Below are 25,897 nucleotides of genomic sequence, written 5' to 3'. Positions count from 1 at the left end.
CAGAGTAGCAGGGATTACAGGCACCCACCACTATGCCCAGCTAATTTTTGTATTTTTAGTAGAGATGGGGTTTCACCATGTTAGCCAGGCTAGTTTCAAACTCCTTACCTTAGGTGATCCACCAGCCTTGGCCTCCCCAAAGTGCTGAGATTGCAGGCATGAGCCACCGTGCCTGGCCAACCCTGAGCAGTTTAATCTCTGATCTGTTTCTTCATGAGCAAGTAAGGATAATGATAGGACCAGCTCCGTATTGTTAGGAGAATTCCAAGAGAGGTGTATTGAAAATGCTTAGGAAAGTACCATGGATAGTGGAACTCAATAAATGATAGTTATTATTCTTTTTTAATTTTTTATTTCTGTTTTTTAGAGACAGGGTCCTGTTCTGTCACCCAGGCTGAGGGACACTTTGAGCTCACTGCAGCCTCAGACTGCTAAGCTCGAGCAATCTTCCTGGCGAAGCCTCCTGAGTAGCTGGGACAACAATGGCGCGAGCGGTCCCCACCAGCATGTCTTGCTAATTCTTTTTATTTTTTGTAGAGACGGGGTCTCACTGCGTTGCCCAGGCTGGTCTTGAACTCTTTGCCTCAAGCAATCCTCCTGCCTTAGCCTCCCAAAGTGCTAGGGTTAGGCATGAGCCACACCTTTTTGCCTATTCTTTTGTAAATGTTTAAATCTTTTGAAAATTTTAAAATTATTTGTATCAAAGCAATGTGTATATGGTTTTTAAAACCTGAAATAGTGTTATGAGGCTAAGTGTTGTATAACAGTGCTCTACTCTGAGCCATTCCCTGGAGGCTTACTGTTGCCTTCGCATTTAGCTATTCCTTCTGATTTTTTGTCCAAATTTTTTCATAACATGCCTACACAGGTTGAGTATCCCATATACAAAATGCTCCAAAATCTAAAACTTTTTGAGCAACAATATGACATTCACAGGAAATGCCCATTGGAGTAATTTGGATTTTTGGATTTGAAATGGTGAACTGGTATAATGCAAATATTTCAGATTCTGAAAAATTCCCAAATCAGAAACACTTACTTTTTTTTTTTTTTTCCAAAATCGGAAACACTTCTGGTCAGCATTTCAGATAAGGGATACTCAGCATATACCGGTAGTTTTTGATCCCTCTCTCCTCCCCGCCTCCTGTTTAAGGCAGTATCTACTGATTATTTTTCTTTGGAAGATGGGAATTTTGCCATCCTCCTCCTCCCACCTCTTTCTGCACATTTGCCATCCCTCCATCTTTCCATTAAAGTTCTCTCACTGGGAGTCAATGTGCCGTAGTGTTTAGAGCCAGCCTGTCTGCCTTCACCTCCCAGCTGTAGCACTTAGTTGCTCTGTGGCATTGGACAAGTTATTTAACTTCTTTGTGCATACATTTGCACATTTGGGAATCCTCCTTGGCATCTAATTTGTAGGGTTGTTGTGAAATTGAATTCAAACGCATAAAAATTGCTTAGAATGGTGTATGTCATGTGGAAAGTATTTGTTATTTCTTAGCAAATGACAAAATTAAATTTTAAAAGGTTATTTTTTAATAATCTCCCACTATGATTTTGAACTTTATATAAATGGAATTAGTATACACATACACATACATGTAGTGTGCTTCTAGGATGATTAGACTGATGTGTGGGAGAAAAATGATTCTTGTCCCTTACCTCACAAAGTAAACAAGAATGAGTAGAAACAGATCACAGACCAAAATTTAGTAAGACTATAAAAGTTCTAGAACAACATTGGACATATAGGACACACAAAAAAACAAAGCATAGAAAGAAGCTGGAGTTGATCAAAATTAAACACTTTTGTTGAATTCAGCATTTGTTGAATTAAATCACCTTGGCACCTATGAATTTACATATGTGTATGGATATATTTCTGGATTCCCTTTTCTGTCCCATTGGTCTATTTGTCCTTCTGCCAGTTCTACAATATTGTGTTCATTGCTGTAGATGTATAGAAAGTCTTGGATTCAGATAGTATATGTCATCTAATTCTATTCTTGTTTTTCATATCTGGATCCTCTGGGTCTTTTGCATTCCTGTATAAATTTTAGAATCACAGTGCCCAGTTCCTCAAAAGAGCCAGCTGAAATCTTGATTGGGAACACATTGAATCTCTTGACTAATTTGGGAGAATTGACATCATATCAATATTCCATTTTTGATCCAGGAACATGATATATTCACCGTTAACGTAGGTCTTTTACCATTCTTTCAATCTTTTGCCATTCAATTTGATGGCTGTTTCTAGGTCTTTTTTATAAATGCCCATTATCAGGTTGAGGTTGTTCCCTTCTATTCCTGAATTAATGAGTTTTTTTGTCATGAATTGTGTTGAATTTTATTAGATGGTATTTTACATGTTTTGAGCTGTTTATATTCTTTTTCTTTCTGTTAAAATGGTGCATTACAACCATTGAGAATTTAATACTGAAATGTTAAACCAATCTTGCACTCCTAAGATAAATTTCTCTTAGTCATTATACATTATTATTTTTTATATATTGCTGGATTTGATTTACTAAAATTTTGTCAAGGATTTTTATCTCCATGTAGTTTTCTCTTTCTCTATTTTTGGTGTCAGGACCTCATCAAATGAGTTGAAGAATGTCTTCTCTTCTGCTTTTTTGGAAGCATTTGTGCAGAATTCGTATCATGTCTTCCTTAAAGGTTTAGTAGAATTCACAAATGAAACCATCTGAGCAGGGACTTCTTTGTCTGAAAATATTTAACTACAGATTTCAGTTCCTTCAGTAAATACTGTAAAGGCCTATTCGGGCAACTATTTCTTCTTGAGGAAGTTTTGGTAGTTTGTGTCCTTCAAGGAATTTGTTCATTGTATCTCTGTTTTTTTAATTTATTGGCATACAGTTATTTGTAATACCCACATCTTATCCTTTTAATACTTTGGGATCTGTAGCAATACCCCCCTTTCATTTTTGATAGTGCTAATTTGAGCCTTCTCACTTCTTTTCCTGAACTGTCCAGCTATAAGTTTATCAATTTTATTCATCTTCTCGAAGAACCAGTTTTTGTTATCTGAGCCTTTAGAACTGTAAATTTCCCTTTACGTGCTGGTTTGGGTGAATTTCACAGATTTTGATATGTTGTGTTTTCATTTTCATTTAGTTGCATCTATCATTTCTCTTGTGACTCCTTTGAGCATTGGTGGCTTAGAAATATATTTTCTAATTTCCAATTATTTGGGTATTTTCCAGAAATTTTTTAATTATCGATTTCTAGTTTAAATCTATTGTGAGTACAGGCGTGGTGGTTCACGCCTGTAATCCTAGCACTTTGGGAGGCCAAAGCAGGTAGATCACTTGAAGTCAGGAGTTCAAGACCAGCCTGGCTGACGTGGTGAAATCCCGTCTCTTGCTAAAAAATACAAAAATTGGCTGGGCACAGTGGCTCACACCTGTAATCTCAGCACTTTGGGAGGCTGAGGCAGGCAGATCATGAGGTCAAGAGATCGAGACCGGCCGGGCGCGGTGGCTCAAGCCTGTAATCCCAGCACTTTGGGAGGCCAAGACGGGCTGATCACGAGGTCAGGAGATCGAGACCATCCTGGCTAACACGGTGAAACCCCGTCTCTACTAAAAAAATACAAAAAACTAGCCGGGCGAGGTGGTGGGCGCCTGTAGTCCCAGCTACTCAGGAGTCTGAGGCAGGAGAATGGCGTGAACCCAGGAGGCAGAGCTTGCAGTGAGCTGAGATCCGGCCACTGCACTGCAGCCTGGGCGACAGAGTGAAACTCCATCTCAAAAAAAAAAAAAAAAAAAAGAAGAGATCGAGACCATCCTGGCCATCATGGTGAAACCCCATCTCTACTAAAAATACAAAAATTAGCTGGGTATGGTGGCACGCACCTGTAATCCCAGCTATTCAGGAGGCTGAGGCAAAAGAAGCACTTGAATCCTCGAAGCGGAGGTTGCAATGAGCTGAGACCATGCCAGTGCACTCCAGCCTGGTGACAGAGCAAGACTCCATCTCAAAAAATACAAAAATACAAAAATTAGCTGGGCATGGTAGTAGGCACCTGTAATCCCAGCTACTGGGGAGGCTGAGGCAGGAGAATTGCTTCAACCCAGGAGGTGGAGGTTGTAGTGAGCCGAGATGGCACCACTGCACTCCAGCCTGGATGACAGAGTGAGAACTCCGTGTCAAAAAAAAAAAAAAAAAAATCTGTTGTGGTCAGGGAACATACTCAGTATTATTTCAAACCTTTTACATCTGACATTTGTTTCCTAGCCTAAGATGTGGTCTGTCTTTGTGAATGTTCCATATGCACTGGTGAAGAATGTGCATTCTGCTACTGATGTGTGGAGTATTCTGTAAATGCTAGTTACTCATTTAATAGCACTGCTCCTATCTCCTGTGTTTTTACTAACTTTTTTCTCTTGTTTGTAATAAAAGAGTATTTGAAGCAGCCGTAATTAAAGATTTGTCTATTTCTGTTTTTAATCAGGTTTTGCTTGATGTTTCGAAGCTTTTGTTATTGAGTGTATATGCATGTAGCACTGTTTTATGTATATTTTATATAACATCATATATGTATTATATGTTATGTGTATTATATATGTATGATTTATATATTTCTTAAATGTATCTATGTTATATATATATAAACAGAGACAAGGTCTTGCTCCACCTGCCAGGCTAGTGTGCAGTGGTGCAATCAGAGCTCACTGCAGCCTCAACTTCCCAGACTCCTCCTACCTCAGCCTCCTGAATAGTAGGACCATAGGTGTACCTCACCACATCTGGCTGATTTTTTATAGAACGAGGGTCACTTTGCTTCCCAGGCTGGTCTCAAACTCCTGGGCTCAAACTCCTGCTGTGGCCTCCCAAGGGACTGGGATTACAGGCGTGAGCCACCTCACCTGGCATCACGGTTAGATTTTCTTGATGACCCTTTTACCATCATGAAGTGTCTCTCTTTTGTCCCTGCTAAGAGTGCCGTTCTGAATTCTACTTTGTCTGATATTAATTTAAGCTCTTCAGCATTCTATTAGAATGTCTCTTCCCATACATTTACATTTAACCTATTTATAGTTGTATATTTCAAGTGGCTTTCTTGTAGAAGAATTACAGGTTCTGCTTTTATATCTAATCTGACAGCCTCTGCCTTTTAATTATTTAGACCTCCACTGTCTAGTACAGTTGCTGCTAGCCACATGTTAAAATTAAAAATTCAAATCTTCAGTCATGTTAGCTACATTTCAATCCTCATAACAAATTTCTGGGCCGGGCGCGGTAGCTCAAGCCTGTAATCCCAGCACTTTGGGAGGCCGAGACGGGCGGATCACGAGGTCAGGAGATCAAGACCATCCTGGCTAACACGGTGAAACCCCGTCTCTACTAAAAATACAAAAAACTAGCCGGGCGAGGTGGCGGGCGCCTGTAGTCCCAGCTACTCGGGAGGCTGAGGCAGGAGAATGGCGTAAACCCGGGAGGCGGAGCTTGCAGTGAGCTGAGATCCGGCCACTGCACTCCAGCCTGGGCAACAGAGCGAGACTCCGTCTCAACAAAAAAAAAAAAAAAAAAAAAATTTCTGTTGTATAGCACTGATTTAAATAATTTATTATGACTGTCAATATCATTTGGTTTAAATCTACCATCTTGCTTTATTTTTCTCTTTGCCCCATATTAATGATTCCATTTTATTTCCACTTTTATCTTGTTTACCTGTTTGTTTTTATTATTTTAATGATTTGCTAGAGTTTATAATATCCTTCTTTGATATATCAGTCTGTGTTCAAATAATAACAGTTTCACATGAAAGAACCTTGCAAGAGCATCCTTTTGTCTCCCTTCTCCCAGCCTTTGTGCTGCTGTTGCCATGGTTTACTTCTACATGTTATGAAATCCACACCACACTTATTCTTTGCGTTAAATAGTGACCTTTCAAAGATACCGTTAGTCTTTTTTTTGTATTCTTGTGCCAATATCACGATTTCTAATTTCTGTATCATACTAAGTCTTACTGTCCAGTGGTACGAATTTTCTGTGTTGTTCTTCAGCAATGTCTTGGCTGTTCTTGACCTATTTCAATATAAACATTAAAATTATCTTGTCCTTTTTCACACACACCAACACGCTAATCCCTATTCTGGTTTTGATTGGCATTGCACTGAATTTATAAATTGATCTGGAGAGAAATGACATTTTTGTAATGCTGAATCTTCTAATATATGAACATAGATTAGTCTTTCATATATATTAGGATTCTTTAGTTTCTCTCAGTGTTTTTTTCTGCTTCTCTATGTTATGGACTTGGACATCTCTCCAAGGGGTTTGATATGTTTAGTTCTGTTTTATGCTGTTAATATGGTAGATGGCATTGTTTTGAAATTTTCATTCTCTTTTTATTTGTTGATTATATACAGAAATACGGCTTTTAAAAATTGAGGTTTTATCCAGTAACCTTGCTGAATTTATTCGTTAATGTATAGAGCTTATATCTATAGATTCTTTTATGTGTTCTCTGTATACTTTTATATCGCCTGGGAATGAGTTTTTTATCTTTATTCTAATTCTTAAACTTTTTACTTTCTTACTCTATGAGATCAGATAAGATCTCTAGTACAATGTTGAATAGAAATGGTAATACTAGGTATTATCCTAATCTTAGGGGGTAGCTTCTACCGTCATACCATTATGTTTGCTATAGGTTTTTTGTACATACTCCTATCACATTACAAAAGTACGCTTTTCTTTTCTTTTTTAGGAGACATAATGTCACTATGTTGTTTGGTGTAGACTTGAACACCTGGGCTCAAGTGATCCTCCTGCCTCAGCCTCCAGAGTAGCTGGGAGGACTGTAGGTACACACCACCCTGCCCAGCAGAGCACCATTATTCTGTTTTGCTGGGATCTTTGATTTTTGTTTTTTGCATAGATAATGTTGACTTTATCAAAAAAATTTTCTACGTGTATTTGGCTGATCACATAATTATACTCTTTTATGTTAATGTGGTAAATTATATCATTTCATTTTCGTGGAATAAATACACTTAGGTCAGGACATGTTATTTTTATTAAATACATATCACTGACTTTAAGTGGTTATTTTTTAGGATTTTTATGTGTGTTTATAAATGGAGGCTATCATATAAAGACTTTTTTTTATAATGTACATGTCAGATTTGGCATCAAGGCAATGCTTGCCTGATGAAACTGGTTGAGAAACTTCTGTGGAAGAGACTGTATAAAATTGCTCTTATTCCTGCCTTAAGTGTTGAGTAAAATTCATCAGTGTTGCCATCTGGGCTTCAAGTTCTTCTTGTATGATAGAGTTTGATTAAGGAGTCAGCTTCTTTCATAGTTGTAAGGTTGTTGATACTCAGATTTTCTTTTTGTTCTTGTACTGGTTTTAATACCCTGGGTTTTGGTTTTTGTTTTTTAAGGATTTTGACTCTGTCATATACTTTTTCCAATTTATTGACATAAAGATCGTAAGATTCCATACTGAGATGCCATTTTCATTTCTGATATTAGTTTTGCCTTTGATCAGCTCTACGATATGTCTCTTCCCTGTTTCACTAATTCCTACTCCCATCTTTATTATTTTTGTCCTTGTTCAACATGCTGTTCCTTTTCTAACTTCTTGAGATAGACATTTGTCACTGATTTTCAGTCCTCCTGGGTTGTATTCTTTATACCTTAAAACTTTAGGCCAGGCGCGGTAGCTCATGCCTGTAATCCCAGCACTTTGGGAGGCTGAGGCAGGCAGATCACGAGGTCAAGAGATCAAGACCATCCTGGCCAACATTGTGAAACCCCGTCTCTACTACAAATACAAAAATTAGCTGGGCTTGGTGGCACACGCCTGTAGTCCCAGCTACTCAGGAGGCTGAGGCAGGAGAATCACTGGAACCCAGGAGTCAGAGGTTGCAGTGAGCCAAGATTGTGCCACAGCACTCCAGCCTGGTGACAGAGCGAAACTCCTTCTCAAAAAAAAAAAAAAAAAAAAAAAAAAAACTTTGGGCCAGGCACAGTGGCTCACACCTGTAATCCAGCACTTTGGGATGCCAAGGTGGGCGGACCACAAGGTCAGGAGATCAAGACCATCCTGGCCAACGTGGTGAAACCCCGTCTCTACTAAAAATACAGAAATTAGCTGAGTATGGCCGCACATTCCCGTAATCCCAGCTGCTAGGGAGACTGAGGCGGGAGAATCACTTGAACCCAGGAAGCGGAGGTTGCAGTGAGCCAAGATCACGCCACTGACTCCAGCCTGGCGACAGAGTGAGACTCTGTTTCAAAAAAAAAAAAAAGAACTTCGACTGTGGCTTTTGCTGGATCCAACGGGTTTTTATGGTTCATTTTATCATCATTCAGTTCAGAATATTTTCCAGTTTCTATTTTATCTTTGATCTAAATACCTTTTCTATGTGTGTCTCTCAGTTTCCAAACAGGGATATCTTCTAGTTAACTTTTTGTTAATGATTATTCGCCTAATTGTTTTGAGGTGAGAGAACATATTTTGTATGATATAAATCCTTAGAAATCTGGTACTGTTTGCTATGTGGATCAGCACATAGTCAATTTTGGTAAATGTTCCGTGTTTATTTGAAAAAGTTGTGTTCTCTACGACTGTTAGTGCTGTGTTCTCTGAATGGAATTGGGTCAAGTCATGTTCATTTTTTCTGTTATCTTTGCTGGGTTTTTGGCCTGCCTGCCTTTGTAAGTTACTAAGAGGAATGAGTTAAAATCTGTCACTGCGGTTGTAAATTTCTGCTTTTCATTCTATCACTTTTGCTTTATTTTGCACCTACATTCCATACATACAGATTTAGAATTTTATATCTTACTGATAAAGCAAACCTTGTAACATTGTGAAATATATTCTTTAGTTCTAGGAATGTGTTTTGCCTTGTCAGCATTTGCGTGGTGGATCTTTTTCCCTTTTTTTTTAAACTTTCTGTATGTTTATATTTAAGGTAGGTCTCATGTAAGCAGCTTATGATTTGGTTTTGATACTGTAGATTCCATATAAGCACCACCACCCTAATCAAAATGCAGAGATTTCCATCGCCTCAGAAAGTTCCCTCTGTGAATCATACTCTCCATAAGCAACTCCCCATAACCACCGTTGCTTATGGGGAGTTGATTTTAATCAATATAGATAAATTTCCCTATTCTTGAATTTCACATAAATGCAATAATACAGTATATAATCTTTGGTGTCTTGATTTCTTTTTCATGAAATAATATTTTGTGAATTTAACTTCGTTGCATGTCCCAGAGTTTTGTTTTGGTTTTGGTTTTGGTTTTTATTAAACTGGGGAATGATATTCTCTTATATGGATAGACCATAATTTGCCTATTCCTCCTCCTGGTTGGGGACATCCAAGTTGTTCCAGTTTTTGGCTGTTATGAATATACATGCTATGAACATTCTTCTACAGCTTTTTTTGTGGGCATAGGTTTTCATTTCCTTTGGGAACTAGGAGTAGAATTGATAGTTGGTAGGGTAGATGCTTATATAACTTAATATGAAGTTACCAAACAGTTCAAAATGACTGTGTCATGTACCCTTCCACTGGCAATGTCTAGAGTTCCAGATGCTCTAGTCCCCACCCATGTTTGGTACTGTCTTTTCAGTTATTCTACTGGGTATAAAATGGTATCTTACTGTGATTTTAATTTGCATTTCTCAGATAACTAATTTTAAGTATCCTTACAAGTGCCTGTTCGTCTTTCCTATGTCTTTTATGAAGTCACCGTTCAAGTCTTTTGCTCATTTTTATTTGTTTTTTGTTGTGTCTCTTACTGAATAGAAATTTTTAATATGTTCTTTGTATACTCTTTTGTTAAATATTTATTGTGAATATTTTCTTCCATTTTATGGTTTACCTTTTCATTTTCTTAGTGATGTCTTCTGATGAAGTCTTAATGTTAAGCCCATGTTATTTTGTCTTTGATTTATACCTTTTTTGTTCTCCCTAAGTAATTTTTGTCTGCCCTAAGGCCTCAAAGATATTCTCCTGCATTTTCTTCTAGAGTCTTCATAATTTTAACTTTATATGCAGTTCTTTAATCCATCTCAAATTAATTTTTCTGTATTGTGGGAGGTAGAGGTAAGGTTCATTATATTCCCATGTGTTTATCCAGTTATCTTAGCATTATTTATTTAAAAACAAAAAACAAAAAAAACTTTTCCTATTGAATAGCCTGGCACTTTAAACAAAAATTATAATATTGAGGCCAGGCATGGTGGCTCACATCTGTAATCTCAGCACTTTGGGAGGCCAAGATGGGAGGATCACTTGAGCCCAGGAGTTCAAGAGCAAACTGGGCAACATAACAAAACCCTGTCTCAAAAATTGAAAAAATATATATATATCTTTAATATTGAGACTTTGATCCGTGATCATAGTATATCTCTCTTCATTTACTTAGAACTTCTTTAATTTCACTCTGCATTGTTGTGTAGTTTTTAATGTAGAAGTCTTAAGAGGATATTTGTTAAATTTTTTCTAAATATTTCATGTTTGCTTAGCTAGTATAAATGGAATTGTGCTTCTTCATTTTTATTTGTAATTGTTGCCCACGTATAGAAATACCACTGAGTTTTCTTTATTAAACTTGTATACTTTAATCCTATTAAATTCAATTTTAGTTCTACTAGCTTATCTTGTAGACTCCTTAGTATTGTTTACATACACAATCATGTTGTATGAAAATAAAGACGGATTTACTTCTTCCTTTCCTTCTAGCTTTTTCCATGCCTTGTTGCGCAGGCTAGGACCTCTGATACCATACTGAATAAGTGGTGAGAGCCAGCATCCTTGCCTTTTCCCAATGTGAGGGGAAACATTCAGTATTGCACTAATAAGTTTGATATTAGTTATAGGTTGCCCATTTTTAGGATGAGGACGTTTTCTTCTGTTTCTGGTTTGCTGAGAGTTTTCATCAAGAATGGGTCTTGTGGCCGGGCACAGTGGCTTATACCTGTAACCCTAACACTCTGGAAGGCCAGTGTGGGAGGAATGCTTGAGATCAGTGTGGGCAATATAGTGAGACCCTGTCTCCAAAAAAAAAATTGAATGGGTCTTGAATTTTGTCTTGATATTTTTTGCATCTGTTCAGATTATTTTGTTTTTCTCTTATGTTAATATGGTGGGTTACTGTATTAAATATTGCTGAGTAACAAATCGTCCCAGTATTTATCTGCCTGAAACAACAAACATTTATTATCTCACATTTTTTGTGTGTCAGGAATCCAAGGGGCCTAGCTCATGTGGTTCTGGCCCATTCTGATGGTGTGGCAGTCAAGATGTCAGGCGGGCTGCAGTTATCTGAAGGATCCGCTTCCAGCAAGGCTCACTCACATGGCTATTGGCTGGAGGCCTCATTTCCACAGTTCCTTGCCCTGTGAGCCTCTCCATAGGGCTGCTTGAGTGTCCTCAACAAAGGAGCTAACATTCCCCAGAGCAAATGATTCAAGAGAAAGAGCAAGGAAGAATCTGCAGTGCCTTTTATGACCTACTTTTGGGAGTCATCTACCATGGTTTCTGTTCAGAAGGGAGTTACTAAACCAATCCCAAACTCAAGGGAGTAGGGAATAAGCTCCATGCTTGAAAGTAAGACTATCCAAAAAAAAAAAAAGAGTGAATTTCGTTGATTGAATTTCAAAACTTTAACTTACAGTATTATCTCTATCTAATCATGAGTAAACATCAGACAAACTCACATTGATAAACGTTTGACAAAACAACTGGCTTACAATCTTCAAAAGTCTCAATGTCTTAAAAGTCAAAGAGAGACTGAGAAACTGATCCACATAGAAGGAAACTATAAAGAGACGTAACAATTAAATGCAACATGTGCTTTTGACCTGGAGGATGTTTTGCTAAAGGGATACTATCAGGACAATTGGGAGAATTCACATGGGTTCGAGGAATAGATGGTAGTAATATGTCAATGTTAAGTTCACAGTTTTGATGATCTTACTCTGCTTACATAAGAAAATAATCTTCCTTGTAATTAATGTACACTAACATTCAAAGGCAATGAGGCAACTCACTATCAAATGGATAAATCCTATACCTGCAACTTTTCTCAACTATTTGAGGAAAAAATGTTATATGTATTTTTTGAGACAAGGTCTCACTTTGTTGCCCAGGCTGGAAGGCAGTGGTGTGATCACAGCTCACTGCAGCCACGACCTCCCGGTCTCAAGCAATCCTCCCACCTCAGCCTCCCAAGTAGCTAAGACCACAGGTGTGCACCAACACACCTGGCTAATTTTTTTTATTTTTTGTAGAGGCAGAGTCTGGCTATGTTGCCCAGGCTGGTCTTAAACTCCTGGACTCAGGCAATCCTCCTGCCTTGGCCTCTCAGATTGGATTACAGGTGTGAACCACTGTGTCCCGCTACATTCTTTATATTGTACTTGCAACTTTTCTGAAGTTGGAGATTGTATCAAATTTTTTAAATGATGGCTATTTTACTGTATTCCCCCTCCCCAACCCCCAACGTCATTAAAAGACAACTGGCTATTTGAGGTTTAAAAAAATATTGTAACATTGTGTCGTGGATGCTCTCTTCACAGGATCTAGGGTTTTCCCAAGCAGCCCCAGCTCACTTTTTCTCCCTATATAGGTAGTCTTTACTGTAGTCAGGCTTTGATACACCACTCTGGGCACCATGGCTCCCTTCCACCCTCCATCCTCAAGAATACCTACCTGCTTGGCCTACCTACTAGCAACTTTTATACTAAATAATTGTTCAGACCAGGAAGAAAGGAGGAAGAGCAAAAGTAGTTTTATTTTACACACATATTAGCTTTACCATTGCTCTTCATTCCTTCCTGTAGAATTGAGTTTTCATCTGATGACATTTACCGACAGTCTATAGAATTTCTTTGAGCATTTCATGTATTCAGGGCTGGTGACAAGATTGCCTTGGTATTTGTTTATCTAGAGTAACGTCTGCATTGCATACTTACTTTGGTTTTTGTTGCTGTTGTTGTTTTGTTTTGTTTTGAGGTGGGGTCTTGCTCTGTTGCCCAGGCTGGAGTGCAGTGGTACCATCTTGGCTCACTGCAAGCTCCGCCTCCCGGATTCATGCCATTCTCCTGCCTCAGCCTCCTGAGTAGCTGGGACTACAGGTGCCCGCCACCACGCCCAGCTAATTTTTTGTATTTTTAGTAGAAACGGAGTTTCACCGTGTTAGCCAGGATGGTCTCAATCTCCTGACCTTGTGAACCGCCCACCTCGGCCTCCCAAAGTGCTGGGATTGCAGGCGTGAGCCACCGCGCCCAACTGCATAGTCACTTTTGAGGTATGTTTTTGCTAGATGTAGATTTCAGATATTTTTTCTTTCAGCACTTTCCTGTGTCATTCTGTTCTATCCTGGCCTTCATTGTTTCTGTTGAGTGGCCTGTCATCCTCCTTCACGTTGTTACCCTATATGTAATAATGCCTTTTCATTCTCTGGCTGCTCTTAAGACCTGTTCTTTATCTTTTGTTTTCAGTAATTTACTTTAATATGCTAAATGTGTAATATACTCTGGGTTCACTGAGTTTCTTAGATCTGAAATTTGATGATTTTTACAAAATTGGGGACACTTGCAGCCATATTGTTTTAAGTATCTGTTCTGCATCATTCTCTTGGTCCTCTTATGGGATTCCAATTGTATGTATGTTAAACTGCTAGATATTATACCACAGGCCATGGAGGCTCTGAGTTTGTGTTCTTTTCCCAACCCCCATCTTTTTTTCTCTGTTCTTACGATCACATAATTTCTCTTGATCTGTCTTTATCTTCAGTTGATTTCCTCTACTGTGTCTCCAAAGCTGTTGGCCCTCTTTAGTCATGGGTTTCACATCCATAGGTTCCACCAACCACAGATTGAAAGTACCTGGGGGGGAAAAGGATGGTTACATCTGTACTAAACATATACAGACTTTTTTTTTCTTGTCATTATTCCCTAAATGATACAGTAAAGCCACTATTTACATAGCATTTACGGTGTATTAGGTATTGTAAGTAATCTAGAGATTGCTTAAAGTATATGAGAGGATACATGCAGGTTATATGCAAGTGCTATATCATTTTATGTAACAGTTGTGAGTATTTGCAGATTTTTTTTCAGATGACTATTCTTTTCGGTGTGTCTAATATATTTTCCCCCAGTATTTAGATACTGTCCTTAATTCTAGAGTTTTCATGTGGTTCTTTAATATATTTTACATGCATAGTTCCCCCATCTGCTCACTCAATATGACTTTCTTTAAGTCTAGATTATATTTACAGTAGCTGTTTTTAACATCCGTATCTGCTCATTCTAGCATCTGGATCATCTCAGGATCTGTTTCATCTACTGTTTTTTTTTTTTTTTTCTCTTGACCTTGGGTCACATTTTCTTTGGTTATCTAGTAGTTTTTTATTTTGTACTGGACACTGCAGAAGATATGCTGCAAAGATTTTAGATTTTCTTATCTTCCATTGAAGAGTGCTATTTTGTTTTAATGGTACGTTAAATTATGGGCTAATCATCTTGAACTTGTGCAAGCTTCATCTTACACTTTGTTCAGATGGTTGTGTTGGGATGTTGCCTTATGGCAAATCCTTGTTCTTGGGACACTGTCTCTGCTTCTGAGAGATGGCCTACCTCATTATCATTCAAGGTGTCCAGTGAGCCTCTGGATTATCAGGATTTAAACTCCCAACTTTTCTCCCCTGCAGTTGGAAACAGCTACAATTTCTGCTCAGCTCTTTTTTTGGTCTTCCAGCTGTTGCTGTCTATTAAACTCGTTGGCATCTCCCCAGTTGCATGTGCAATTATAGAAGTCAGCTGTGGCTCTGAGAGGAGTCTGTGTATGGATTTGCAGCTCCTTCTTTTCTAGAACATCCCCTCTCTATTTCCAGCCACACTGGCAGCCCTGAACCTCATCCTCTGTCACTTCCAGCCAGCGCTGGTGGTTTGTCATCACCTTGATTTTTTATCACTGTCTTCCTCTTAACTACATTTCAGCCACATGGCCCTTCTTTTCAGACATTTGGTAGTCTCTCCCGACTCAAGGTGTCTGTGTATACCGTTTCCTATTTTTGAAATGTTCTCTACCCGCTAAATATTGGAATGGTTGGATCTTCTTACCTTAGGGTTCATCCAAGTTTTTGCTATCATCCTATCTCAAATTGCCACTCCAGTCACTATCACCACACAGTGTTTTTTTATCTTCATAGTAAATATTGAAATCTATAATCATCTATTTGTTTATTTATTGTCAGTTCCTGCCACTTGAATATAAGCTGTATGAGAAGAGGAACCTTGTCTGAAATGATCGCAGACAGCTGTATCCTTAGCCCACAATAGACAAGTCAATAAAAAATTATTATTGAAGATTTTCATAATTGTATACATTTGTTGTCTCTATGTAACCAATCTCTTATTGACCATTGACTGTTCTCTTATCAGCTTTTACCCCCTTTATTCCATTGAAACACCATTGTTGTAGAGATTGACTAAATATAAACCACAAATATAAGTCGCTTTTTATTGTATTTGTCCTCTAGAAGTATTTGGCATTATCTTGACTTTTTTTTTTTTAATCCTTTTGTTTCCTGGGATATGATTCTGATTCTCCTTTCTACGTCTTGGGGCTTCCTCCTCCTTGTGTTTCTTGGCTTCAGTGTCCACCCCTAAAATGTCAAAACAGTGAGAATTTCTTGCATAGTCTGTATGTCTTCCTAGGTGATTGTATTCACACTCACAGCTTTGATGGCTACCGTTCTCCAATGACACCGGGTGACTGGTATTTAAACAGAGACATCTGGGACTCCACATACCTACCATTGAACTCCTCTTTCTACCTGGTCATCCCCAAGTACCTGGTTCTGCCTTGCAATAAGGGAGCATTTAACAAGTCCTTCGTACAACCACTATAAAGAACAACTTGGCGAAAATTTTCAAATATGAGTAGTAATGATAATGATGGGCATATTATATCCTTTAAATGTAATAACTCAGTCCTTTAAGCAATCCACTGTGCTTTCCAACTCGTAAAAAGTCACAAGAGACCATCATTCTCACCCAAACAGCCAAAACAAGCAAGATAAGTTTTTAAAAGCCCATTAGGCAGCTGAGCACACAAAGAAACCTAAATAAACTGAACTTCAGAAAGTGATAGACCATTCAGAAGAGAGCCATAGCTGCTCTCATCCTCTATTGAAACAGAGGGACAGGGAAACTGCCACAGATGGGAACAGTTGGGCTCTCAACTGTGGAGACTTGAAGTGGGGCAGGTAAGCTCAGAGCAAACTCTCCGCAGGAATTTCTGCCTTTGCTGGGCATAGGGTGACAGCAGCCAAGTTGCAGAAATCCGTGGGTGGGGCTGCAAAGCAAAGGAATTTCTTAAAAATCTTGATCCAATTCACTGCCCCTCTCCTCTGCTGTGTCCAGTCATCTTATAAAATGTCCATTTAAAGTCAGATAAGTAGAAAGTATCCAAACTGAAATGCAAAGAGAAGAGAAAGATTTTTTAAGATATCCAAAATCTGTAAGGTGCCGTCAGCTTCACAATTGGCTTCCCTGAAAGAAAGGAGAAAGGGAAAGGAAAAAAATTCAAGAGATAAAAGTTGGGAACTTTTCCACAGTTGATGGAAGTGATCAATGTATAAATCTGAGAATTTCTGCAAACTCTTGTTGGGATGAATACAAAACAAACCACAACTCCACAACCTGGGTATATCATAGTCAAACTGCTGACAACCAGAAATAAAGAACAGATCTTAAAAGCAATCAGAAGAGGGATAAAAACATGTTATATACAGGAGGACAGTGATAATAATTATCTCTGACTTTGCAGCACAAACAGTGGAGGTCAGAGTATAATGATACAGCATCTTTAACATAGTTAAAAAAGAAATAGGCAGGGTGTGGTGGCTCACACCTGTAATCCCAGCACTTTTGGAAGCCAAGGTGAGTGGATCACCTGAGGTCAGGAGTTCAAGACCCAGCCTGGCCAATATGGTGAAACCCTGTCTCTACTTAAAATACAAAAATTATCAGGACGTGGTGGTGGATACCTGTAATGCCAGCTACTTGGGAGGCTGACGCAGGAGAACCACTTGAACCCAGGAGGCGGAGGTTGCAGTGAGCCAAGATCATGCCATTGCACTCCAGCCTGAGTGACAGAGTGAGACTCCATCATGAATAAATAAATAAGTAAAACCCGTCATCTAATTCTGTATCCAGCAATAATTAATTAATTAAACCTGCCAACTAATCTGTATCCAGCAAAAACTTTCTTCAAAATTAAGGTGAAGACATTTTCAGACAAAAACTGAATTTGTCTACAGTAGGCCCATATCAAGAGATATTAACAGGAGCCTGGTTCATCCAGCTAAAAACACTATTGGCTTTAAATATATATGTAACAATTATATTATTTGTTTTACTAACATATGAAGAAGTTAAGTATCAGGCAACGGGAGCACAGTGGATGGGAGGGGAATACATGAAGATGTGGAATTCAGCTGGCAAAGTCTTAACATTGTTCATGAAATAGTATAGTATCCTTCTGAAGTAGATTGAAATTTAAAGATGCATACTGTAAGCTCTAGAGAAACTATTGAAAAAATAGACACATACAGAGAGGTATAGCTAAAAATCCAATACAAGAAATAAAATCGAGGGCCCAGCGCCATGACTCACACCTGTAATCCCAGTGTTTTGGGAGGCCAAGTGAAGGGATGATTGTTTGAGGCCAGACGTTCAAGACCAGCTTGGGCAGTGTAGCGAGACCCTGTCTCTACAAGAAAATGAAAAAATTAGCTGGATTTTATGAGTCACACCTGTAGTCCTAGCTACTTGGGAGGCTGAGGCGGGAGGATTGCTTGAGCCCAGGAGTTCGAGGCTACTGTGAACCAGTATTGTGCGACTACACTTCTTTAAAAAAAAATTTTTTTGGCCAGGCGCAGTGGCTCACACCTGTAATCCCAGCACTTTGGGAGGCCGAGGCAGGTGGATCACCTGAGGGCAGGAGTTTGAGACTACCCTGGGCAACGTGGTGAAACCGCGTCTCTACTAAAAACACAAAAAACGTTAGCTGGGTGTGGTGGCGGGTGCCTGTAATCCCAACTACTTGGGAGTCTGAGGCACGAAAATCGCTTGAACCTGGGAGATAGAGATTGCAGTAAGCAGAGTTGGCACCACTGCACTGCAGCCTGGGCGACACGAGTGAAACTCCATCTCAAAAAAAAAAAAATCCTTTTTTTTAAGAAGCAGGATACTGCCCTCAATATTTGATCTATCCAAAGAAGACAGAAAAAGAAGAGCAGAGAAATACCAAAATGGGAAACATTAAACCTGCTCTATAAATTATTATATTGACTGTAAGTTTTTTTATTTTGAGCTTTTTTTCCTTTGTTTTAAATTATAGACTTCATGTTTTGCCTGGGATAGGGACAGGAGTTAACCAGAAATGGGCATGAGGAATCCATCTGGTCACTGGAGATGTCGTGCATCTTATTCTGAGCAGTAGTTACACAAGATTTTTTATGGACTCCATGATATAAAAAATATGATGTCTGTGAATATAATGTCTGACAATTTTACTGTGTTTACCAACTTTATACTTTTTTTTTTTTTTTTTGGCCTTGTTGTATTGGCTAAACCCTGTAGTCCAATGTTAAATCGAAGTGTATGAGTAAACATCCATGCCCTGTTCTTAGGGAATAGCTAAAATTTAAAGAGTAACAACCAAATGTTGGCAAGAATATGAAATCACTAGAACTCCATAAATTTCTAATACAAGTATAAATGGTTTAACTACTTTGGAGGACTCTTTTTATGTTTACAAAAACACTTGTACAAAAATGTTTATAGTAGCCTTGTTCATTATAGCCAAAAACTTGAAACAACTTAAATCCCTCAACGTAAGAACGGGCAAAGTGCAATATATTCACACAGTTGAATAGCATCCAGCAATAAAAAAGAATGAACTACCAAACACTGTAGATGAATTTCAAAACCATTGTTAAGTAAAAGAAGCTAGACACAATAGAGTACATATTTTATGATTCCATTTATTTGAAATCCAAGGACAGTTAAGCCTCACCGCTGAAGTGGAAGTCAGAAACGTCTTGTGTGGGGTGGGGACACTTAATATGCTGTTATGCTGTCGCTTCATTCCCTTTGCCTCAGCAAGCAGTTCTGCTTCTAGGTCTTTGTCCTACAGATAAACTCACATCACTTCTAAACCGATTAAAAATTCTCCAAGGTTAACACTTGCAGCATTGTTGATGAGTGGGGGTCTGAGTATATCCATTATGGTGCAGGTACTCAATATAATAAAGGAAAAAAGCCATCTTCAGAAAACTTGATATACTTAGATTGGATGATCTCCTAGGCATAGGATAGAGAAAAAAATCAAAGATATGTGGTATGTATTGCCATCCGTGTTTAAAAATAAAAGAGGACACAGGGGAAACTGTATATGCATGTGCTTTAACCCTAATGTATTTCTGAAAGGAGGTCTGAGAAGCTGCTAAGATTGAATTTCCAGGGAGAGGAATTCAGTGGCTGGAAAGGAAGGTGGGAGATGTTTGGGTCTATCCTTGTTTTGTACATTTTGAATATTGAAACATATGAATGTATTACCTATTTAAAAAATTAAAGAATACAGTTACAGTTTGGAAATAACTGAAATAGTTCATCACACACAGAGTTGCCTGAACTGACAGAAGCCTGCTACATAGACATGCTGAGAACTCTCCCTTTCCCTCACCCCAGTGATACCTTGTGGATTTTGTGTGTTAGTCGTAAGTTGTTCCTTTTGTCCCTTCCTGCCCATCCCATCTTTGTCCAGAATCATTTCCGTGGGCCACTCAGCTTGCTTCCCCTCCTTACTGTTTTCTTTGTTTCTTTGTTTTTGAGACAGAGTCTCGCTCCGTTGCCCAGGCTGGAGTGCAGTGGTGCGATCTCAGCTCACTGCAACCTGGTCCTTCTGGAAGTTCTGAGGGGAGAATTCATTTCCGTACCTTTTTCAGCTTCTAGCAACTGCCTTGGCTTGCGGCCCCTTCTTTCATCTTCAAGGCCCATCATTCTGTTCTCCATTTCCATCTTCACATCACCTTCTCTTCTGGCTTCATTCCACCTGGTCCCACCTGGGTCCTCTCCCCATCACAAGATCCTTGATTTAATCACATTGGGCAGGTCTCATTTGGCATGTAAAGGAATCTGTTCACAGGTTCTGAGGTTAGGGTGCAGATCCTAGGATGTCATCACCATTCTCCTGCTCACACTCTGTCCATTCTTCACTTACCTCATAGGATAATTAGCTGGTAATTATCTATTCACCTGACCAGTACCCCCAGTGTAAGCCACTTGAGGGCTGTGATGGGCTCTTTCTGTCTTGCCTGCCTGGTGCCCCTGCCGTGCTGCCATGTGGTAGAAGTCCTGGTGTTTGAAGGAGTGAATAGATTGCGCAGTACAAATAGCACTGTAGTTCAGAGCACAGACTGCCTGGCTGTGGATCCTAACTGCACCTCTCACCAGCCCTGTCTACTCTGTGTCCCATCTGCAAAATGGTGATGAAGAGTCAAAAACAGCCTGGAGCCCACAGTAGAGGGGTTCAACTGGGTCACATGTGAAATCATTAGAAGTGTGCCTAACAATAAAGTCAAGACAGTTTTGTCATTGTTGTTACTGATTTTGTTTTTCATGTGAAATGGTATATGTTATGTAAATTATTATTGACAAGTTTAGGAAAGGATAGGCTTTTTGCTATTTAGTTATGTTTGTTATTTATTTTTATTTTATTTTATTTTATTTTATTTTATTTTTTTGAGATGGAGTCTCGCTCTGTCACCCAGACTGGAGTGCAATGGCGCTATCTCAGCTCACTGCATCTTCCACGTCCCAGGATAACTTTGTGAAGGTCCCTTGATACCTCTGTTAGGAACTTCTAGATGTCATGTGCCTTTGGTCTTTTTATGTCTCAGTCTTGGTATTCAGTGATGTTTCCATCAGTATACATAATCCAGAAATCCAAGGGTTGTTTGCATGAGATTTCTAGTTTGGGAAGTGAGAGTCTTTTGTTAATTGTAAAATATGCTGGATTGGTCAGGCGTAGTGGCTCACGCCTGTATTCCCAGCACTTTGGGAGGCCGAGGCGGGTGGATCACGAGGTCAGGAGATCGAGACCATCCTGGCTAACACGGTGAAACCCCGTCTCTACTAAAACTACAAAAAATTAGCCAGGTGTGGTGGCGGGCACCTGCAGTCCCAGCTACTGGAGAGGCTGAGGCAGGAGAATGGTGTGAACCCAGGAGGCGGAGCTTGCAGTGAGCTGAGATTGCGCCATTGCACTCCAGCCTGGGCGACAGAGCGAGACTCCGTCTCAAAAAACAAAAAACAAACAAAAAAAAGGTGCTGGATTGTTCATCCTCGGGCACCATATGCCATTATGGGGATGACAGCATCCCATATGCCGTGCAAAGAAAAGGCCTTGCAGTAAAGAGAGGTGCTGGAATATGATGTCAGAGCACACCTGTGTTGCAGGAGAGCTAAACGAGTCTACTGCAGTTAAAGAAAAGAAATGTTTAAAATACCTCGCAGCAAGTTTTTCATTGAGAGCTTGTACTCTGACCAAAGATCGTGACTACTTGGTGTGCATGAAAGTCATATTTTTAGAATGCCATGAAAAATGGAGAAGTATATGAAAGGCATTCTAGCTTTAGGAAATAATGCTAGTAGGGATTTTAGATTAAAGACATAATAAGATCTGCCTAGGCAGAGTGAAGAGAGACAGTTTAGTAGTGAAAAATAAGGTTATCAGACAAGTAAATGGCAGGCTGGAAAATAAAAATGTATCATTTGAATGGCAGGGAACCATTGCCAGTTTTTCAAAAAGCAAGATATTGAAATACCCTGCATCATTTAACTTGATCGTTAAAGGAGTGATCAAGTGATCCTAGAGTTCTAGTGACAATGGAAGGAAAAATTGTAGTAGTCCCACTCGAAGATTAGGGTCCAATTTATGAATTTATTTCGGGGATTGAGGTTTGAGTGTAGATTAAATATAAAATGAAGAACCAGACAGCTCTACTTCAAAACTGGATGCAAGTAACAAAGGACAAAGAATAGTTGCAGACTTGTTTCTGTTCTGTGGAAGGCAGACAGAATGTTCTGTGATTGAGATCTTGGAATTTGGGGTGATTTTTGGGGGTAGAGTGGAAATAAAGCCCTTTTTTCACCATGTTAGGTAGGAAGGGTGATGAAGTATCTAAATTGTGTGGTTAAACTAAATCAAGCAGATTTGGAAAGGTACTGTTCTCAACAGATAAAGACCTGACCGTAGGAAGGAATCCATTGTTGAGTCCTGCAGGAGGCCTTCTACCTGGGGCTAGCCCAGAGCTCTGGAGGAGCCATAGGCAACCACCCCCTCCCGTCTCCCACCCTGAATCCAGGGGTTACCACTACGGAAAAGAATCCAATCCTAATGCTGAGGAGGAAGTGGTTCTTACAGATATGATAGGCCAAGATTCCACCTCTCAGAAATCAACAGAGATGCATTGTGGAGTTGAGGGGAGAAAGGTTGACCACTTGAGCTGTGACCTGGGGGTAGGAAAGAGCTCCTGATTCAAATGTGAGCGAGCAGTGAAGAGACATCCCCTCCCTCCAAAAAGTGATACGATTCCTTTCTTAGCAGAATTCCACAGCTCTGAGTGAGAGAGGGACATAGTGACTCTTTGCTCTAACTCCTGGATTTTGCTGGTCACCTGTGGGCTAGAAAGAGTTGGAGCTGGTGGCTTGGCAGGAGAAGGCAGGAAGGACATTGCTTGGGCATACTCAGCCCTGTGCTAGTTGAACCACTTCCCGCATACCCTAAAGGCCACATGCCTTGCTATGGTTGCAGAGCCCAAGTCTGCTCTAATCTCAGTGTTTTACCTGCATTTCAATAGTACTTCTCACTTCATGCTTCGGGAAGTGCTTAGCCAAGACACCCTATATCTGTTGGCATAATAGACAGCCACCTAGCATGTAGGCTACATGATCATTGTTTTGTTGGAGTTCTAGGATAGCAAGGAGATGGAGAGATGAGGAAGATACCCATATTACAGAGGAAGAGTTACAGTGAGGCCCCTACGCTCAAAAGAACTTAAAATTCTCATGGGTGCGTCAGACACTGAACAGGCAAACTTTAAAAAGAAGAAAACATAAATGGACTACTCAGATGTTGTGAAAGGTGCTCTAAAGACAAAGTGCAGTGGTGAGTTGGGTGGGAGGCTGCCTGGTCAGGTAGATGGCACAGGTGTCTATGGTCATTAACATTTAAGCTGAGACCCAAAGGGTGGGGAGCATCTGGCCAGGGGAGAGCCAGTGGGAAAGCATCAAGGAAGAAAAGCAGTCAGTGGTCAGTGGGAAGGTGGACGCAGTAACAGTTGAAAAGATTTGAGACTTGAGAAGACCAGTTTGATGACTGCAGTGGCCCATGCAGGATGTGCTGGGCCATGAACCAGGGCAGCATTGACACATGACGCAAAGAAAAGACATCTCTGACGCAGCGAAAGTAAGGAAAGTGAAACTCACAGCAAGTATGAGTAGAAATTCATTTCTTTTCTAGTTGGAAGTGTTGACTGGGGGAACTTGTTGAGAGTCTTGGGGCTTATAACCTGTTTTCTCTGAGAAGGCTAAAACAAGCTGTTGTCCTGAAGAGACAGGTAGCTGGAAGTGGTAGAGAGCTAGAAAGGTGGAGAGAGAATGTGGGATAATTGCTGTGTGGAATGGAAAAAGGCCTAAGAGGCATGCCCAGCAGATAAAGCATAGAATCTGCATGCCCGTCCACATAGTTTTGTGATTTTTCCTCCAGTGAGGCCACCACCCAACCTTTGGGTAGAGGAAGCAGGTGGAGAGGCTGTTAGAGCTTTTCTGGGTGGTTGAGACAAGACAGGCAAGGAGGCTAGAGAACTGGTGGTGTGGGCAAGTGATGCTGGTGATCAAAGCACAGGAAGCCAGCAGGCAGAGATTTAGACCCAAGAAGGGAGCTTGAGGTACAAGAAAACCTCAGGGTAGACAGGAAGGAGGCGTGGTGAAAGTGATGAGAGGGAAGAGTAGAAGGGTGGTCCAGGGTCAGACAGGGAGTTAGATTTAATCCTTCAGGGCACTTTCATTACATCATAGCTGCCATTTTGTCTTTTATCTGACTCAGTAATAAGTAATGTTTTCATTAAAGGGAAATGCTTGGCAGGTAGGTTAAACTTCGTTGAGTTCTGATCCTGTCATAATTATTGTGTATACCTTTCTCAGCTTTTTGTCTACTTGAAACATATTTCTTCTTTTGTCCTTTGAGCAGCCAAAATGGAAGTGTTGGATGTGTTGGCTCTGTTGGTAGGCTCCTGTTGGATGCCTGTTGTCACTCATAAATGTAACACCACAGCCATAATTGATGGAGAGTTGAGTTGCAAGCTTTTAGGACTAATTGCAAAGTCTAAACTAAAACATTTCCTGGCACTGCCTTTAAATAATAATAATAATACCTTGTATAGATATAGTGCTTTACAATTTACAAAGCACTTCCACATCCATCATCTCATTTAATCTTTACAATAAACAATGCTTTTTGAATGCTTAGATCTTTCCTAAGTGAGAAATCATGTTGTACATCCTGCTTTAATCATAGTGAGTCGCCAAAAGTTCTTGATACAATAACATTTATGGAGTACCTTCTATGTACAAAGCACTTTACTAAGGATACCAAGGGGTAAATTTTCAGTAAATAAATATCCAGTAAGTAGTACCTATCAGTAAATATGATCTTGCCTCCTAATTTACCTTCCCTTCCTAGTCACAGTCACTATTTTGGAGGCTACTTGCTATGCCATAAATTTATATGAATATTGCCAGGAATTCATTGTATCAGAGTTGAGGTTTTAAAACTAAGGATTCTGATACTTGTCTAAGCTTATGATTCGTCAGAAAGCCATCTTGTCTATTTCAACTTGCACTTTTCTTGCAGATTATTACTTGAATCTCAAGAAAAATATTTCAAGGCCTCAGCATATCTGAGAATGCCAGCCATTGAGTTCAGTGTCCTCATTGGAGTGATTTGGGTACAACTTGGCAAAAAAAAAAAAAAAAGAGTACAATTTGGCAAAAAAAAAAAAAAAAGGTATAACTTGGTACTTGGTTCCAAAAGGCTTATTATTCATTAAAACAGAAGACATGCCTATCTCTGGGCTCCATTGACCAGACTGGGATGCTTTGAGGAGACAAAGGACTTCCTGGGAGGCTGCCCTCTGGGTGAGGAGGGAATGGAAGGTCATATTGGAGTTGGGCCCAATCCCAGGGCAAGAATCCTGAACCTGTGTCCTGGAGTCCCCCAAATGTCCAGGCGTGTTTTCTGGGCCACCATGGCTCTTCAGAGGATACACAGACTTTGATGTCTTATTCAAGATCCTCCAAATGTAGAACCCCCAAAATAATAGGAACCCTGCCATCAAAGTCCCCTGATCAGAGTAGCTCCGTGAAAGTGAGCAGTGTGACCTGCAAACCATGATTCCTTCTCCCATCTGGGGCTGGATGAGGCCCCAAGGTCTGATGTTGAACTTCAGCTGAGAAACCTCTTTTGTTGATGAAACACAGGTGGTCATGAGGGGTGCTGATGATGAATCAGGTCCCCTTGGTGCAGCCGTTACCTGCCCAGCCATCGTCCTGCTCCTTGTTCGACAGCTTAGTGTTATTAATTCGCATGTTTACACTAGCTCTCACTCACCTATTTACATGAGCATGTGATTTGGGAATTGGGGGAGGACAAAGGCAGGTCCTAAAATTTTTTTTTTTTTAACTAGTGTATACATTCCTGGACATAGTTTTTTAGGAATATTTTCCCATGATAACATCTTTTTAAATAACAGGTTCTGTGTTTTACAA

General features: G+C 39.8%; 1 protein-coding gene across 1 annotated transcript in view; it reads left to right on the top strand.

The window, feature by feature from the left end:
• Positions 1-25,897, top strand: part of RAB22A (RAB22A, member RAS oncogene family) — a 61,143-nt gene that overhangs the window by 7,607 nt on the left and 27,639 nt on the right. The gene's annotated exons all lie outside the window — the stretch shown is intronic.

The sequence above is a fragment of the Rhinopithecus roxellana genome, chromosome 13 (assembly GCF_007565055.1).
Source record: "Rhinopithecus roxellana isolate Shanxi Qingling chromosome 13, ASM756505v1, whole genome shotgun sequence".
Classification (NCBI taxonomy): Eukaryota; Metazoa; Chordata; class Mammalia; order Primates; family Cercopithecidae; genus Rhinopithecus; species Rhinopithecus roxellana.
This window is presented reverse-complemented; position numbering and strand designations above follow the sequence as displayed.